Source organism: Vanessa cardui, chromosome 7 (assembly GCF_905220365.1).
Source record: "Vanessa cardui chromosome 7, ilVanCard2.1, whole genome shotgun sequence".
In the NCBI taxonomy this organism is placed as follows: Eukaryota; Metazoa; Arthropoda; class Insecta; order Lepidoptera; family Nymphalidae; genus Vanessa; species Vanessa cardui.
Window position 1 is genome coordinate 4,017,487 of NC_061129.1, and position 16,647 is coordinate 4,034,133.

The 16,647-nt window shown below is 31.2% G+C and overlaps 1 non-coding gene across 1 annotated transcript; it reads left to right on the forward strand.

The window, feature by feature from the left end:
- The first annotated feature begins 1,602 nt into the window (after positions 1 to 1,602).
- On the forward strand, positions 1,603 to 1,676 carry Trnat-agu. The gene has a single exon. It is a non-coding gene; the product is annotated as a tRNA-Thr (tRNA).
- Positions 1,677 to 16,647: the final 14,971 nt, after the last annotated feature.

Below are 16,647 nucleotides of genomic sequence, written 5' to 3' on the forward strand. Positions count from 1 at the left end.
TGTAACCTTCTCAATTCGATAGTAAAATTTATTTTGTTAAAGAATGGTTCAACTTATGTTTCCTAAAATTTTTACATAATGATACGAAATTTGTACTTTGGAAAAGCAACATTGGAGCTCACCATATTTCTATTAAATGTATATTAATAGAGTAAGTCGATTTTCGTGAACCAGTGATTATGAAATAGCACATAAAAAATCGGTTAAAGTCTCATTTTAAAAAGCTCCAGCCGTAGATTTGCAGAAAATTGATGAGGATTCTTCATTGTAACTTACTTAATTGTTACAGTTTAACAAAGAATTTAATTATTTTTTATTTTAGAGAGAAGGAGAACGGTACGAAAGTCCTCAAAAAACTATATATAAACAAGATGTTTCGAGGGAAATTTTCATCATTAGTTTCTATTAAGTATAACTCTCTTTATTTAGAAAAAAAGGAAGAAGTATTATTCCACAGAGTTTCTTTTGTCAGTTCTGTTAGATATTCATTCCGAAGTGCTTGCAGAGTTTTGAGAGTGAATAAAAAGTGTAGTGCATTTATATTGAACAAGTTGTCACCCCCTAAGGGGGTAAAAAGTTGTCGTATCTTGTTAAAGCTTGCTTTAACAAATTCTATCAAATCGTTTAACTGGTTTGACTATGCGTGATAGACAAATAAACAGGCGGAATTACTTTCACAATATTAGTATACACTAGTAGATTTAAGCTCTGCTTTATACTTTATATATCTAGGAATAGTTTTAAAAATGTGTGATATAATACCACTTACTATTAAAGTTATATTATAGTCACAAGGGAAATTTTAGTTGGCAATTTTGATGGCACTTCGGCGACATCTAAGCGGTGGTAACCTTATGACACCATTTGGACCATTTGCTCATTTGTTTCTCTTTCAAACAAGACGGGACGAATTCCCAATTTTATTTCAAGAAATTATTTACAATCAAGTTTTGAACCAGGAAGCGAACACGACACACAACTTTTCTATATTTAATTAAATAACAAAACTAAACCCTAAAGATCCATCCCTTGGATAAGATAAACAATAATAAATGCTTAAAATCCACCCTAAGATAAGCCCTATTATAATTGGAAATATTGGGTATTGTAACAATTAATTCAACTTGATCCAGTAAACAGTTACAATTTTCCAGTAAACATTCGATATTTAAAAAAAAGTTTTTTTTAATTTATTTTAAATAGTATAAAGCAGACAGTTCTTACATCCAAATAAACAAGTATTCAAGATATAATAAGATGCTAATTGAAATAGTATATTAACAGTAGCATGAAGAATCAGTGAAACGTAAAATTGCATCAATCACTGGTAACGATTTTCTTATCAGCATTGATAAGAAAAATGCCCCTAAATGGGTTAAAGACTTAATTAGGGCTTGGCCTTATCTATTCTGAAAACTATTTAAAATTATAGCTTCTTGTGCGATAATTGTTGTAGCACTAAACAACATTGTTGCGATCGTTAAAATTAAATAAGGCTGGTACACACTTTTGAAAATACCTTTATAATGACACAATTGTATTATTTCAATTACTGAATCTGAAACAAAACTAGTCGCCCTTATTTTCATCCCTTAGTACATCGGCGCCGTGGCTTAGTTGGTTAAAGCGCCTGTCTAGTAAACAGGAGATCGTGAGTTCGAATCTCACCGGGGCCTTAAACTTTTATTTTCTATATTTATATATTGATTATATGGAATTCATTTTTTCTGAGATAACCAATAGCTACAATAGTAAGTTTCGAAGATTAAGAGTTGATTCTATCAAGTTACTTTGCAAAAAAATAAGCAAGAATGCAAGAAACAGGCAGGTGTCCTCACATTCTTACCAACGAGGAAGTAATGAATAACCATCGTAAATAACTCCATAAAATTACTTGTCGATTATACATTGCAATTTTTATTTGAAGTTGTAAGTGGAAGCTATTGAGTTCCAATATTGGGACTACATTTAATTAATTGCTTATCTATTCAGTGTTCGACAGTGAAGGAATACATCGTGAGGAAGCCTGCATGTGTCTAATGTCACGTGTGGATCCACCAATGTGCATACATGTTGCATGGAGTAACGTGATGAAATAACCTCTAAAATAACCTCAAATGGGAGTGGATGTATATGTGATATTGATACAATATTGGACATTCTAAATAATAACAAGAAACGTTACATGTTTTAGTATTAGTTTTATTAGATTTTCACTTATAGTTAACCCTTACTAACATTAGTAAAGCAATGTTGTTGATTGCTAGAAACTACAAATTCCGCCCCACTTTTCTTTCCTTAAGTAGTAATAAAGAATACTAAGCTATGTAAACTGAGTATAATAGATGCCCACAATTAAGCAAATTTCTAGTTTTCTGTGAAGTTCCTTGTATTTTTGTCTGTATGCCGCTCTTTCACGACCAAACCCATGAACCGAATTTCATGAATTTTGGTTGGAAGCAAACTTGAACTTCAATGAAGGACATAGGCTACGTTTTTTGCCTAACACGTGATATCCAACCCCTAAAACGCGAGCGTAGCCAAGGACGACAACTAGTATTAATTAATAATTAAAAAAATTATCAAATATCTTATATCAACAGTTTAATAACTTCAATACAAGCGTCACATTTAAAATAATAACATGCTAGGATTATCATAAAAACTAACTTTTAAAACCTATGTATAATCATGTATAGTACAAAAAAAATATATGGCATTATGACATATAAAACGACGATTCCTTTTTATTATATAAATTCTGTAACATACGTCACGCGCCCTTTCGTCGGCGGCACAAACAGCGTCGTAAAATGATAAACATATAATCCGCTTTCCAGCAACAGACGCACGATTGACTCTACACAATAAATGAGATATTCGATAGAGAGATATGAACACTGTGTGACACGGTGTTTTATAGTGTTTCACGTTGATCGTGCCCCATACCCATAACAATAACAAGGGCAATCAAAGTAATAAATGACGACCCGGAGCGGATCGCTTTTTGTTCCCAATTATTTTTAGTGATGTTCGGTTAATTAGATTCTTTGGCGAAAGCCGAGCGCGAGTTTAAGGGAACTCTCTTACTTATACACTCAAAACTGTATATTTGCTAATATTATACAGAATATTTTCATAGATAATATACAGATCAACATACTACACAAAATAAATTTTTTATTAATCACCACTTTCCATCCGTGACTTCAACCGTTTGTTAAAGGACTTAAGGTACGTTTTTCTAAGATAAAAAGTAATATATGTACAATTCCAAACTACAATCTATCTTTGTGCAAAGTTTTATTCAGATCCTTTCAGCCGTTCTAGAGTTATTGAGCAACAAACATATATCTAAACTTTCGCATTTCCAATGTTAGTAAGATTAAAATTAATTTACAAGTATTAATTATAAAAACTAACTGCCACGAAATGACTTTGCATTTATTTTTAATTAATTCTACATATTGTGCACAAATACTATTTAAATATTCATAAGTGTTTAAAAGTAAATGTTACAATTATTATTTATTACATAAAAACATTTTTATTCGATCACCTTTACCGAAAACGTAATAACAGCCGTTTAAGGCAGGAACGCACTGATCGCGCCCTTGCGTCAAATAATAATTCTGTTGGAGCCTTCGACACGCAATTCTCATAAACACACGGTCATACTACATGCTATACTATACTATATAATAAAATAAATCTATCTAAATCAGCAGAAAATAAATTCAATTCAAAAGATTTTTATGATCTTTTTGACCCATTGATTATTATATTGGTAACTAAGCTGTGTTGCTTGTCATGTGTTAGGCAAAAAAATAGCCTAAGTCCTTTCAAATTTATTTGTTTTTTCAAGTTTAAATCATACCAAATAACATCAAATTCGGTTCAGACAGACAGAGTTACTTTCACATTTATAATATTGATATTGATAATTAATTACAATGAGACTGTTTTACTTTATATTTTATATTTATATGTCATGCTTGTATCTGTGGTGTGGCTTATTCTCTATGAAAATAGAGTCTCAGACAATATTAATCAGGGTTTTAAATAAGTTTTAATCTCGTCTATAAGTTTACGTTCTATCACTAGCTTATTATTAAATACATTAACTTGTACATAAGATACAAAATGCACTATTAACAATTTTAATTTCATCTCAAGACGCATTTACGTTTAACGAGGCGAACTTAACACCCAACTATTGCAATATTATACGTAAATATATAATCAAAATATTTTAATAATAACTATTAAGATTTGGACTATAAGCTAGCCGATTAAAGATGAGTTAAATATTAGTAGCATCGCTATAGCTTCGAACCTATAATGCAGTGTCGCACATTCCTATTCAATTGAGATACAGCGTTGCACTTAAAGATCCCTTTGCGGCGTCTGATGATTAAAGCAGTTATGATCTTAAGTTGTTATTAAAAATTATTTTCTACCTAATTATCTAATTATAACTTCTTGCTATTCGATAAATGCTCATTGCAGTTGCGATGTTGTTTTCCGTTATTTAACGTTTTATGTAATTAACTTAGGGTAAAAACGGTCTTGTTTTTGCCCTAAGTTAATACCGGGCAAGTTTGTATCACACAGCTTAAAGTTAATTATCACAAACTGACGAGATGGATCAGTGGTCAGTTGTGGAAAGTGTGTTCAAGTTTTGGAATGGCCTCAGATAGTTAAGTCTATTTCATTATTTGTTACTTATTCTATTGCATTGTTTATTACTATAATATGTCTTATATAGGTGACTAGCGGCCTGTCCTGACTTCGCACCTGACTTACTGACTGGATTTTACCCGTTATTTATATATTTTTTTGCTTTTTTTCGACATGTTGGACAATTGTCGTACTATTTAAACTGTTCTTAAAAACATTAATAATATTATATACCTAAACCTTCCTTAGGAATCCCTCTATCTATTAGTGAAAACCGCATGAAAATCCGCTCTATAGTTTTGGAGTTAATTGCGAACATACAGACAGACGACGCGGTGACTTTGTTTTATAATATGTAGTAATGAAAATTATCACAAGGAAGGTATGAGCTGGAAGAAGTTATGACGCTTTACATAAACCCATGTAGTAGACCAGGTTGATGACCAGTTCAGTGTTCTTTACCTTTAACTTGGAATATACACCTATATACGTAAGTACTTATATAAAATTCTAATCAGAACTATCTTTATAAAGTAAAAGCCTTAAAAAGCTCGTCAAGTCTCTTGAGAGCTAACTCCACCAATACGATTTATTGGATCTTTCTATTTCCTCTATGATTTCAGCTTAAACGAATCCTGATTGAGAGAATTACAAAAATGGATATGAGTTTCTAATATATACATACACATATCCCCAAGTTCAATCAACATAGACGTTATCGAGGCAACAGACTCCTCGTAAATATTGTATCGTTAATTGACTGGCGCCATTTACGGATTGATTTAATTACGTACGGTATTCTAATACACCATGAAATACCATCATATCGAATTCAAAGTCATTAGATTGATACCTTAACGAAGGGAATCGTTTGATTATATGAAGGAACAAATTTTATTAAGTGGCCTTATTCGATTCGACGAGATGATGTAATTGTAGTATTTTATTTGATAAATATAATTAAGCGAGGTTTATTGCTTAATATAATTGAATTTGAATTTGGAAAATATGTAATATGTATAATAAGTTGATTTCTCTTTGCAATGTTTTTCAAATTTTGTTTTTGGAAAATTATTTGTCCGATGCCATAAAATGAAATTAAAACCTATTACTGCTGGTTTTCACGACCAATAGAAATAGCTCCCTATCGCACTATTCGACGCTATTCGTCGCTATAGATTCCCGCGTCAGTACAACCCGAGACAGGAAGTGCATGTAAATCGACGTGTCAAATTGACAAATATATTAGGTCATATAATATTACAAGTTTTGTGTAAAGATCATATTCACATAAGAAATAAATATTGATAATTTGGGATAGCGTACTCAATTCGGATGTGATCGGTTTTACGAATTTAGCCGATGCTACATCTAAGTTATGTAGTACTATACATATATAATCGTACAATATTTCTATCTGCGTATGTTTTGAGGTCCAATAGGATAGGTTTCCAATATCAGAAATTCCCAGAAATAATTATGTATGTGTTCATAAATATTATATCATAAAATTGATATAGATGAAATCGCCTTGGAAATGAAATGATCCCCTTCAGGCTTATTACATATAAAATATTTATTTTATAATTTCAATGAAATCGATAATTTTTATTCGTTCGACAGTCCTTCTCGGATTCGTTGTATTTATTTCCGAACTTCAGATATTTGGCGAGAGCTGATTGGCCCAGTGGTTAGAACGCGTGCATCTTAAAAGATGGTTGCGGATTCAAACCCAGGCAAGCAACACTACGTATATGTGCTTAATTTGTGTTTGTAATTCATCTCGTGCTCGGCGGCGAAAGAAAACATCGTGAGGAAATCTGCATGTGTCTAATTTCATCGAAATTCTGCCACATGTGAATTCCACCAACCCGCATTGGAACAGCATAGTAGAATATGTTCCAAGCCCTCTCCTTAATGGAAGAGGAGGCGTTATCCCAGCAGTGGGAAATTTACAGGATGTTACTTTTTACTTTTTTACTAGATATTGGGCGAGCAATAAGCAAGTGTAACTTTGACTGAGATCGTTCAGTTTGTTTGTAATATTTAAATTTCAACCCTTCTTGAATGTAAAATAAGTAAAAAATATAGATATTCATTTCAAAATCAAAATATTCATTAGACAAGTAGGCTCATACGCTTTTATTAGCATACACGAATATTTCGTTCAATTAAAATGGTCATGTTACAGTATTGAATTAATTTTAAAGCTACCAACGTTTCGGAAAGTATATTCTACCAGAAGAACCGACAAGAAACTAAGTAGATGAAAGTCTAAATAATACCTACATATAATACGACACAAGTCGCTTGTGTCGTATTATATGTAGGTATTATTTAGTAGCTTTTTTTCAACGAATGATTTAAATTTATGAATCGGCGAAGAAAAAAAATAAATATGTATCGCATTGAGTCTCAAAACTCCATCTATACTAATATTATCAATGCAAAAGTAAATGTCTGTTATCTCTTTATGCTTAAATCGCTGAACCGATTATGATGTGATTTGATATGGCGATAGTTTCAGTTACGGGATAAGGAAGTTTATTTTATTCATTTTCGAGTGGGTAAAATTGAAGATAACAGTTTGCATGCCATTGGTTTTATAAATTACACGGCTAAAGCCGCAGGATCAGTTAGTAAAATACAATTTTAAATAATTATTAATGTTATTAATTTCGAGATATTTACCATGTTATTTATTTTTGTTCGGTAGAGTCTCGTAAACAAGACATTCGTAGACAATGTCGAAATATCGAGCTCCCGAAATTAATAACTTTAATAATAAAAATAACAATGTTAATTTAAAATCTTATAATTTAAATGACATTGATAACAATTAATTTTCTCAAATTTCTTATATTGAAACCTAAAATATTATGTAAGTAATCATCAGAACGATTGACATCCAACAAAGCAACCGTTTCATCCAATTAGGAGACTATAAAATTAATAATAAACTCATTTCAAAATTATTCTCCAAACTTGTTATATTTTATATACCTTATTTATATATAATTAAAGTTTAAAATAGAATGAATCAATTTATGAGCCGTAATACATTTTTGTAGTAGGCAATAGTAATACGTAGCGTTGTCCTCATTAGGAAAAACAAATCACAATAATTAGACTATAAAACCGGCCATATCCCCATTGTGATATAATTTCATAGATTGAGTTTTATTACCGATTTGATTGTTACAAATTTGTTTATGGGCGCGGCGTTTTGTGAATGTGTTTTTATACTTAATGCCCTCTAATTTCGTGTTCTTCGGATTTCGGAGATGGGAATATGTCGCTTTTGATTTTTTTTGTGCTGAACTATACTTAGTTATAATTTATAATTATTTGATATAATTTTTTTTTAATTCATACCAAAAAAAAATTAGTAGATTCTAGTTCTAGATTCGTTACTTTAAAAATATTATTTGTATTAAATAAATAAAACGATATATCTTATTGTAGGACCCCAGGTACCACCCACTCATCAGATACATATTTGTTTTTCGGTTTGAATTTCGGATGAGTGAGCCAGTGTAACTAGGGGCATAATGGACATAACATCTTTGTTCACAAGGTTGGTGGCGCATGTAAGGAATGGTCAATATTTCTTATAGCGTTTTTTTAGGGGTAGTGGTGACCACTTGCCATCGGGTGGCTCACTTGCTATTTAAAAAAAATAGTATTTCATTTTTTAATGATTGAATAAAATTAAGCATTTGGAAAGTAATCGTTATAAAACAAAACAATTTGAAGTAGTTAGCTACACGCTTTCAATAGTTGTTTCTTAATGACAAGATAACAGTTTATATCTACTAGTATAATTTAAAGTCAAAACATTTCTTCTATTTCAACACTGTGTGTGTTAAAATGTGGCCTAAAATATACATTTCAAGGCCAATATTGTTGATCTGCTAAGTATAGGCTTTCATGTTAAGCTTAAGTATTAGTATTAGTATTTTCAACGCGATGCTACACTGCTATTTGGTACACATTACAAAACAGAACTTCATTCAACATATTTAAGTTCAATTAAATTGCTTTTTCTTGCAGCCCAGAATGATATCAATAATTTATGCAAATTAATCAGGAAATTAAAAATATTTATTAAGTCTAGTATTATACGAGGATATTTATTTTGCTTCCGTTTTCTCAGATACATTACTACGGATCGATAAAGAAGTATAACAAACTACTTGAAGTTGTAAAAAATCATTATTATCATTTTGATTAAGAATATATAATAATTAAATCGGGCTAAATGTGATTGCATCTATGTACTCTTAAACTCAATTAATTATCGAGTATTATATAACTTTCACAGATTTGTAAGCACGATTTACCATTATAACTGAACTATTACGACTTACGTCTGTAATAATGAATTAAATCACAACGATTATTTTTTAGAATGTATAACAGGTGCTGCCTAATTATAGTAAATAAATAACTACTAGTAACCTACTCGCGTTTAGTCAAAACATTTTTTTAGGAATTTCGTAACCTATTGTTTTATAATTACTTTGTATGGGTCACTCACCTTTTGTTTCGCCATCGTATGAATTCGTATTAAAATGAAAATTTTCAATCAAACATCATAAATTTGTCGTTCTTTAATTTATTTTTTTACAGCCGCAGAACTGCTCTCTAACCGGCCAGTAACTTTGTTCCGGTCTCTAAAATTAATTATCTGTTAAATTGTAGCAATTTCGTAAATTACACTTGAGAATACACTTTAATTTTCTGCACGTCCAAAGCTGAAGGTCTTCAAAATGAGACCATAACCGATTTTTATGTGCAACTATCGTCCGATAATCAGTGGGATAAAAATCGGCTTACTCTATTAATAAATAATTCAAATATAACTAGAATCAAATAGCTTATATATGTGTCAAAATGCTTAATTAAATTCGTTAATTGACGATGTAAGGACTACTTAATATTTCCTACAGCGTCATTGTGTACGGGTGATGGTGACCACTTACCATCAGGTGGCCCATATGTTCGTCCGCCAACTTATCCCATAAAAAAGGGTGTGTTCAGACAAAAGTGCCACGTGATAATAAGTGATTACACAGCCAATGCGCTAACAACCTAGGGAAATAGGATGTTATGTATTGTGTCTTTAGTTACATCGGCTTACTCACCCTTTATACCGGAACGATACAAATGTAAGTATCGCTGTTTAATATTTTGAAATATTACTAGAATCAAATAGCTTATATATGTGTCAAAATGCTTAATTAAATTCGTTGATTGTCAATGCAAGGCGTCCCGCCCAGTACGCCGCCCATCCGCCCACCGCCTCCAGCGACTCATTTTATTAATTCAAAAAGTATTATTGCGTCCGGAAGTGGTTTTTATAAAACTTTTTATATAGTGATGTATCTATGAATCGGTATTTGAAAAAATATGCAAGTTTTTTTAAGACTGTTTTGTAGCATTTTATAAATATTAAGTAATTATATTAATAAAAAAATTAAAAAAAGAAATAACGAGAAATAAAATTTAACAATAGGATGTAAGTACATAAGATAACTTTATAAAACTAAATTAATTATATACAGGTATTGAATTAATTAACATTTACTTGATAGTAGCGCTTCCAGCCTGAGTAGGTTTATTGGGGCATTTAGACATTTGCGGTGTCAGAAATGGTTATTTTTTTGTCAAACTATTATAAGTATACGTTACGTTAACATATTTTCTCAGTGTTTCATGTATTAATTATTACTGAATATGAAAAATATTTTCTTCTAAACACAAAATGAATTAAGTAGATAAAGCAATGATAATATATTATGAATTATTATAAAATTAATCTAACTGAATTAGGTACATTATACATAACAACAACAGCCTGTAAATTCCCACTGCTGGGCTAAAGGCCTCCTCTCCCTTTGAGGAGAAGGTTTAGAACATATTCCACCACGCTGTTCCAATGCGGGTTGGTGGAATACACATGTGGCAGAATTTCTATGAAATTTGTCACATGCAGGTTTCCTCACGATGTTTTCCTTCACCGCTGAGCACGAGATGAATCATAAAGACAAATTAAGCACATGAATCAGCGGTGCTTGCCTGGGTTTGAACCCGCAATCATCGGTTAAGATGCACGCTTTCTAACCACTGGGCCATCTCGACTCTATCTATCACGTGTGTTTCACATTATACATGCTAGCCAGAAATTACACACAAATTAAACCTTACTAAACTATTAAAACAAATGTTAGCTTCGTGTAGCCATTGCTATAGCGCGTTATTGCCACAACTGTACCGAGGTGCCACACTCGTATTTCAGGTCGCGTCTGATTGTGGTTCCGTAATGAGGGGCTTATTAAACAATTATTAATCGCCGGCGACCCGCTGAGCGCTCCGATTGCATCCTCCGAGTATCGCTTACGATCCACGAATCATCTCAGCGATCTTTTGACACGAAAACGTTATTGATGCTGTGTGTAAAATGTTAAGGCGCGCTGATATACCTGTTACTTGTACCGTTTTTAGTGATATATGTTAACATAAACATAATAAGTAATTAGCTAGTAATAGCTGGACTAACAATATTGTTTTTATTTTTAAATAAAATTTGGATCATATTTTGAACCAATAATATTTCAAATAAAATGTTACGTATTGCGAACATAACAAATTAAAAAAAAGAATCAGTCTTGAAAAACAAAATTACTGGCAAGTAATAAATACTAAAATTTATTCTTTATCTGGATTACGCGTAGTTAGTTGTAGGTACATATGTAGGTATATACAGTTTCATAAACTTGTTTTAAATTGTCGAATATAAATAACTCCTGATAAAAATCGACATCGATTCTCGCTAGAGAAATATAATTTAATATGTTTTAGTTAACAAAGAATACTTATTACATTTAAATATGTATTATGCATATAGTTTGAAACTATATGTAGAGTATACATAGAAACCATTAGTTTCTAGACATTTAAGAGCTGTTTGACAGTGACAGTTAAAATGTTTGTGATATCTTTTTATTTTTTCGATTTGAATTGAACAATTGGTAATGCCCTTATTATGAATTGAACAGTTTCCAGTTCAATTAAAAATTCTGGGTCTAACATTATTTTTTGGAGTGTTTTAACAATACTATTACAATTTTATATTACCTGTGTTTACTGTTAATGAATGTATCCGCTCCATAATAATGCCTCTTTGGGCATTCCTTGATACCTAGTAAATTATGGCCGTACATTCATACACAATACAAACCAAAATATGTATCACCCATTACAGTCATACACACAAAAGCAGACACTCACACACATAGACAATCTATATCCACTATTTAGATTGAGTAGCAATAACCTTTTTCACACATTGTAATACAATCTACATCTTCTTTTATAATACCAATTCAAATGTTTCTATTTCTCCTTTGGTGAAGTCGTTAAGTCGTGAAGTCGTTTGGTGTAGTCGTTGAAGGTACCGTTAAGTTAGACATCTTATGCTCAGTGGTAGGCTTTGAGCAAGCCTGGCTGGTTCGGTACCACCAACTCATCATACTCTACCGCCAAGCAGTGATACTTAGATTTGTATTGTTCCGGTATGAAGGGTGAGTAAGACAATGTAACTAAAGTCATAAGACATAACATCCTAGTTCCCAAGATTTTTATCGCACTGGCTGTTTATAATGTTTGTTTGTTTTCATTGTATATGCACTAGAAGTAAGGATAAGCTTATAATGCCAAGTTTCCGACACCGCAAAGTCAATAAATCTTTCTTGGGGCAAGGTATCCATTTCTATAATAAAATTCCGCAGACATTTTTAACTTTGCCGTCTCGTAAATTCAAATCGTTTATAAAAAATACATTGGTAAAAAAGGCGTATTATTCGATACAAGATTTTGTAGATGATAAAAAAGCGTGGAATTAATACGTGTTGACTTCCAGGCAGGACATATTAATTTAAATAATTGTATTAACTAACATGACTGTACTTTTTTTTAAATGTTGAAAAAGAGTAACTACTGAGTTTCTTGCCGGTTCTTCTCGGTGGAATTTACTTTCCGAACCTGTGGTAGCTTCACTTAATTGTTATATGACCATTCAAAAGTGCTTGGAAAAGCCCACTTGAATAAAGTACATTTTGATTTTGATTTTGATTTTGATTGGTGGTGAGTCCACCAATAAAAAAAATTAAAAAATCCTACGTAAAACGATCTACGTTAGCCTTTATTCCCTCTCGTAAGTTTTCATCTGCATAAATATTAATGATATTAATTTAACACGTACGATTCTTTGTGTAAAGATCAACTGTAATTAGATGTTGATGAATTTAAAAATTACTATCAAATAATCGCGACGAACGATCATTTTCATCTGAAATTTAAATATATTTTTATATTTATTTAATTTCTCTTACTTTTAACACTCTGAGTGATATTTATGTGCATCATTCATTTCGTAGAAGTAATAACTTTTTGAATGTTTTTTTTTTAATTAACGTTTTAATAATAATTAGTTCTATACAGCCAGTGTGAAGTCTATTTGTTACGGTTAACTTGCTTGGTCATATCGTAGGTGTGGTCGTAGCGCTAATTCCGCAGTGCCTAATTAAAAATGTCTATTATACATTGAAATTTGTGTACTCATGTACCCGATAAAATAAGTAGTGAAACTTTTTAGTTATATATTTTTAGACAGGATGTTGGTAGAAATTTTGTCGCAGTGACGTATAGAATCTTGTTCCGCGATTTTCCCTAAAAAATAATCCATAAGACTTAGTTACTTAATCAAAAATTTTCAACAATTTTGTAAACAATAAAGATTTTAACTACTTTCGTTACAATCTTGTCCTCTAGTGTAGAAGCAGTCTTTGTCCAACAGTACTTGGTGGTAGGACTTTGTCTAGCCCGTCTGGGTAGGTACCACCCACTCATAAGTTATTCTTCCGCTAAATAACAAAACTCAATATTGTTGTGTTCCGTTTTGAAGGGTGAGTGAGCCAGTGTAACTACAGGCACAAGGGACATAATATCTTAGTTCCCAAGGTTGGTGGCACATTGACGATGTAAAGAATAGTTAATATTTCTTACAGCATCATTGTCTATGGGTGATGGTGACCATTTAACATCAGGTGGCCCATATGCTCGTCCGACAACCTATACCATAAAAAAGTGGGTTTTAGCGTACTGTTACTATACTTAAGATATTCTTACCTCACATTCTAAATTGAATGGTTTAAAAACATTTATAACGTAAACCGTTTTAAGTTTCGTAACAAATCTGAATACTAAGAATAAAACACGCGTCAATTATCTTTCGAATTAACGACGAAGCAGATTCAAACAAATAATTTAAACCAACAAACCCGATAAGTTTTAAAGATGACATGTGTGCTCTTAAAATAGGGCTGGCACTTACAACAATACATAAAAAAAACAAATAATATCGCTCCTTAATTAAAGAAAAAGTTATATGTATAAGGAGGACATTATTTCATTAATTAGGTACCATTTGTTTGGAATTATATACAATTTTTAAAATTTAAGTGCAGTTATAAGTTTCTATAGATGTTCAATTAAATTTAAATTAAAGATTATCAATTTAATTTTTTTGGTTTTATAAATTATAATCAATTTTTTTATGATAATTGGCAACCCTATTGAGGCGAGTTCTCAAGTAAGGTATTGGCCGTCCGAGCAGACGCCATTTTGTATTGAAATTTAACCACAATATATTACGTTTGTTTGTTAAGTTAATTGCTAAATGGAGTTCGTTGTATCAAGCATATTTTATTGTGTCGGCGCTTGCGAGTCGAATAAATTCTTTGATTGTGAAGGATGCGCCCGCTACGAATATACTCACAGCCTCCGGCCATGTGCCGGACACGGGTTCATTCTTTTTCATTACTTATACAAATTATATTTAGAATATTGTAAAATAACGAATTTTCTATTTTGAATAATGATTCGAGTTTATAAATATCTGTGATTGCCCCTGAGGCGATAACGGAATTGAAATTCAATAATGAAGCGAGGCATTCGTTAATTATATTTTTATTAATGTGCGTAATATATCTTTTGATTTAATATACAAATACAAATTGGTAACTTTGCCGATTCTCAACAGAATTTTTCAATGAATATTTCTTTGAAGCGTTAATGAAACTTGGGTTATTTTCGTTCTAGATTTAATAATTAATTCCTTTGAACAATGTAGTTTGTATATGTGCGTAACCTTTTACATTTGTAATGTTGTCTTAAATTTTCGCGATTACACATTGAAATAAAACTAGCTATAACGGATTTGAATCGCGTATATTAATTATTATTAACATCCCCGTTTCGAGCACTTTACAGCGTTCGTGGTCACGGGTAGACTTTTACATTTGTTTTTTATGATATCTGTATTTATATTATTAATCTACGTAGTGTTACAACGCGCAAATCTCAAGAAATACCAGTGTGATTTGACTAATTCACAGTACGTTAAATAGTCCGTTTATTGAACAAGTTACAGGCTACATAACGCCACGATACGAGCATTATTAGCGAAGCTGTAACCACAAACGTCATCCAATCTAGCAAACTCCAGGAAAGTACTTATTACGTGTTCTATCATCTCGTGTAAAACCGCGTGGCACATGTTATACTATATGTATAGCAAACATATACATTTAAACGAAATAAGCAAGATAAATAATGTATTGTAATAAATGTGAATTTGTTACGGTCTATAGAATTAAAAAAACTAACTTCCTAATCACATAAAACATTTACAAATAGTATCCAAGCAATACGCCCGAGGCACTTGTTTAATTATTTCTTAAACTCGCTTCGTATCATTTGCATAAAACAACAATAATTTATCTATATAAGAAAATTAACCTCTTACCTCAGACTCTATTAGGGTTAACCGACACCGCATACTAAAAGAGCTTAATGCTTTATGCTTTTTTTTCAATATATAATCATTTGTCAAACTATCAGTTAGTCAAAACAACTGCTGAAAACTTCATGCATTTATTATTGATAAAACTTATTGAAATAACTTCTTTACAAAGCCATTATTTATATACAATATTGAATATTGAATTATTGACTTAATAATGAGACATCATTCAATGAATAAAACTGATCTTCTTAATTAAGATCGAGGTTTAATATCTAACAATTTTAACCTATAATTAGTTTTTTTTCAAGTAACGTTATTCTCAGCTACTGAAAAACATGAAATGAATTGTTATTATAGACAATAGTTTCCTATTATTAATAATATATCACGTTACGTTATTAGACGAAATTAATGATTACTAATTTAAAATATAATTTCAAACATATCTCAGAACGAAATACCGATATGATTTTTGCACCGAATACAATATAAGTATTTGTGTTTTATCAACTTAATTGAGTTGAAATGCAATTAATATGTAATAAACAATTAATAAGTAATACTGAAGAATCATATGAAATATGTATGATAATAATGTTTAAATTTTAAATGAATACAAAAATATGATCAATAAATAAATTAGCAAGGACTCAAAACAAATTTTATTTAAAAAAAAAAACCTTTAAGAGCATATGTCTAGTATCAATGCATATTGTTGCTGTGTTGGGCTATTAGTGAATGCGGCGACTTTGCCCGTACGATTTGAAGTGGAAACGTAATTGGAAAGGCCCGAGGCACGTTATTTATGAGGCAATACATCAGGTGCGGAAAACAAACAGAACAATCACGATGCAAATGTGCCGAATGCGCTTGCGCAGCTTGTGTTGTCTTCATACGATACAATTGTAAGTTAGACAAATTCATTGCATTACTTATAAATGATAAATGTTTCAATTTAATTCAACTTGGATGTTATGCTGAGTGAATTTGATACGGAGCAGTATGTAGCCTAAATGATGTACGTATAGATACGCACTTAGGGTACGTATGTGTGTGTATCTTTTAAATATATTGATACAAATACATTTGCATATTTT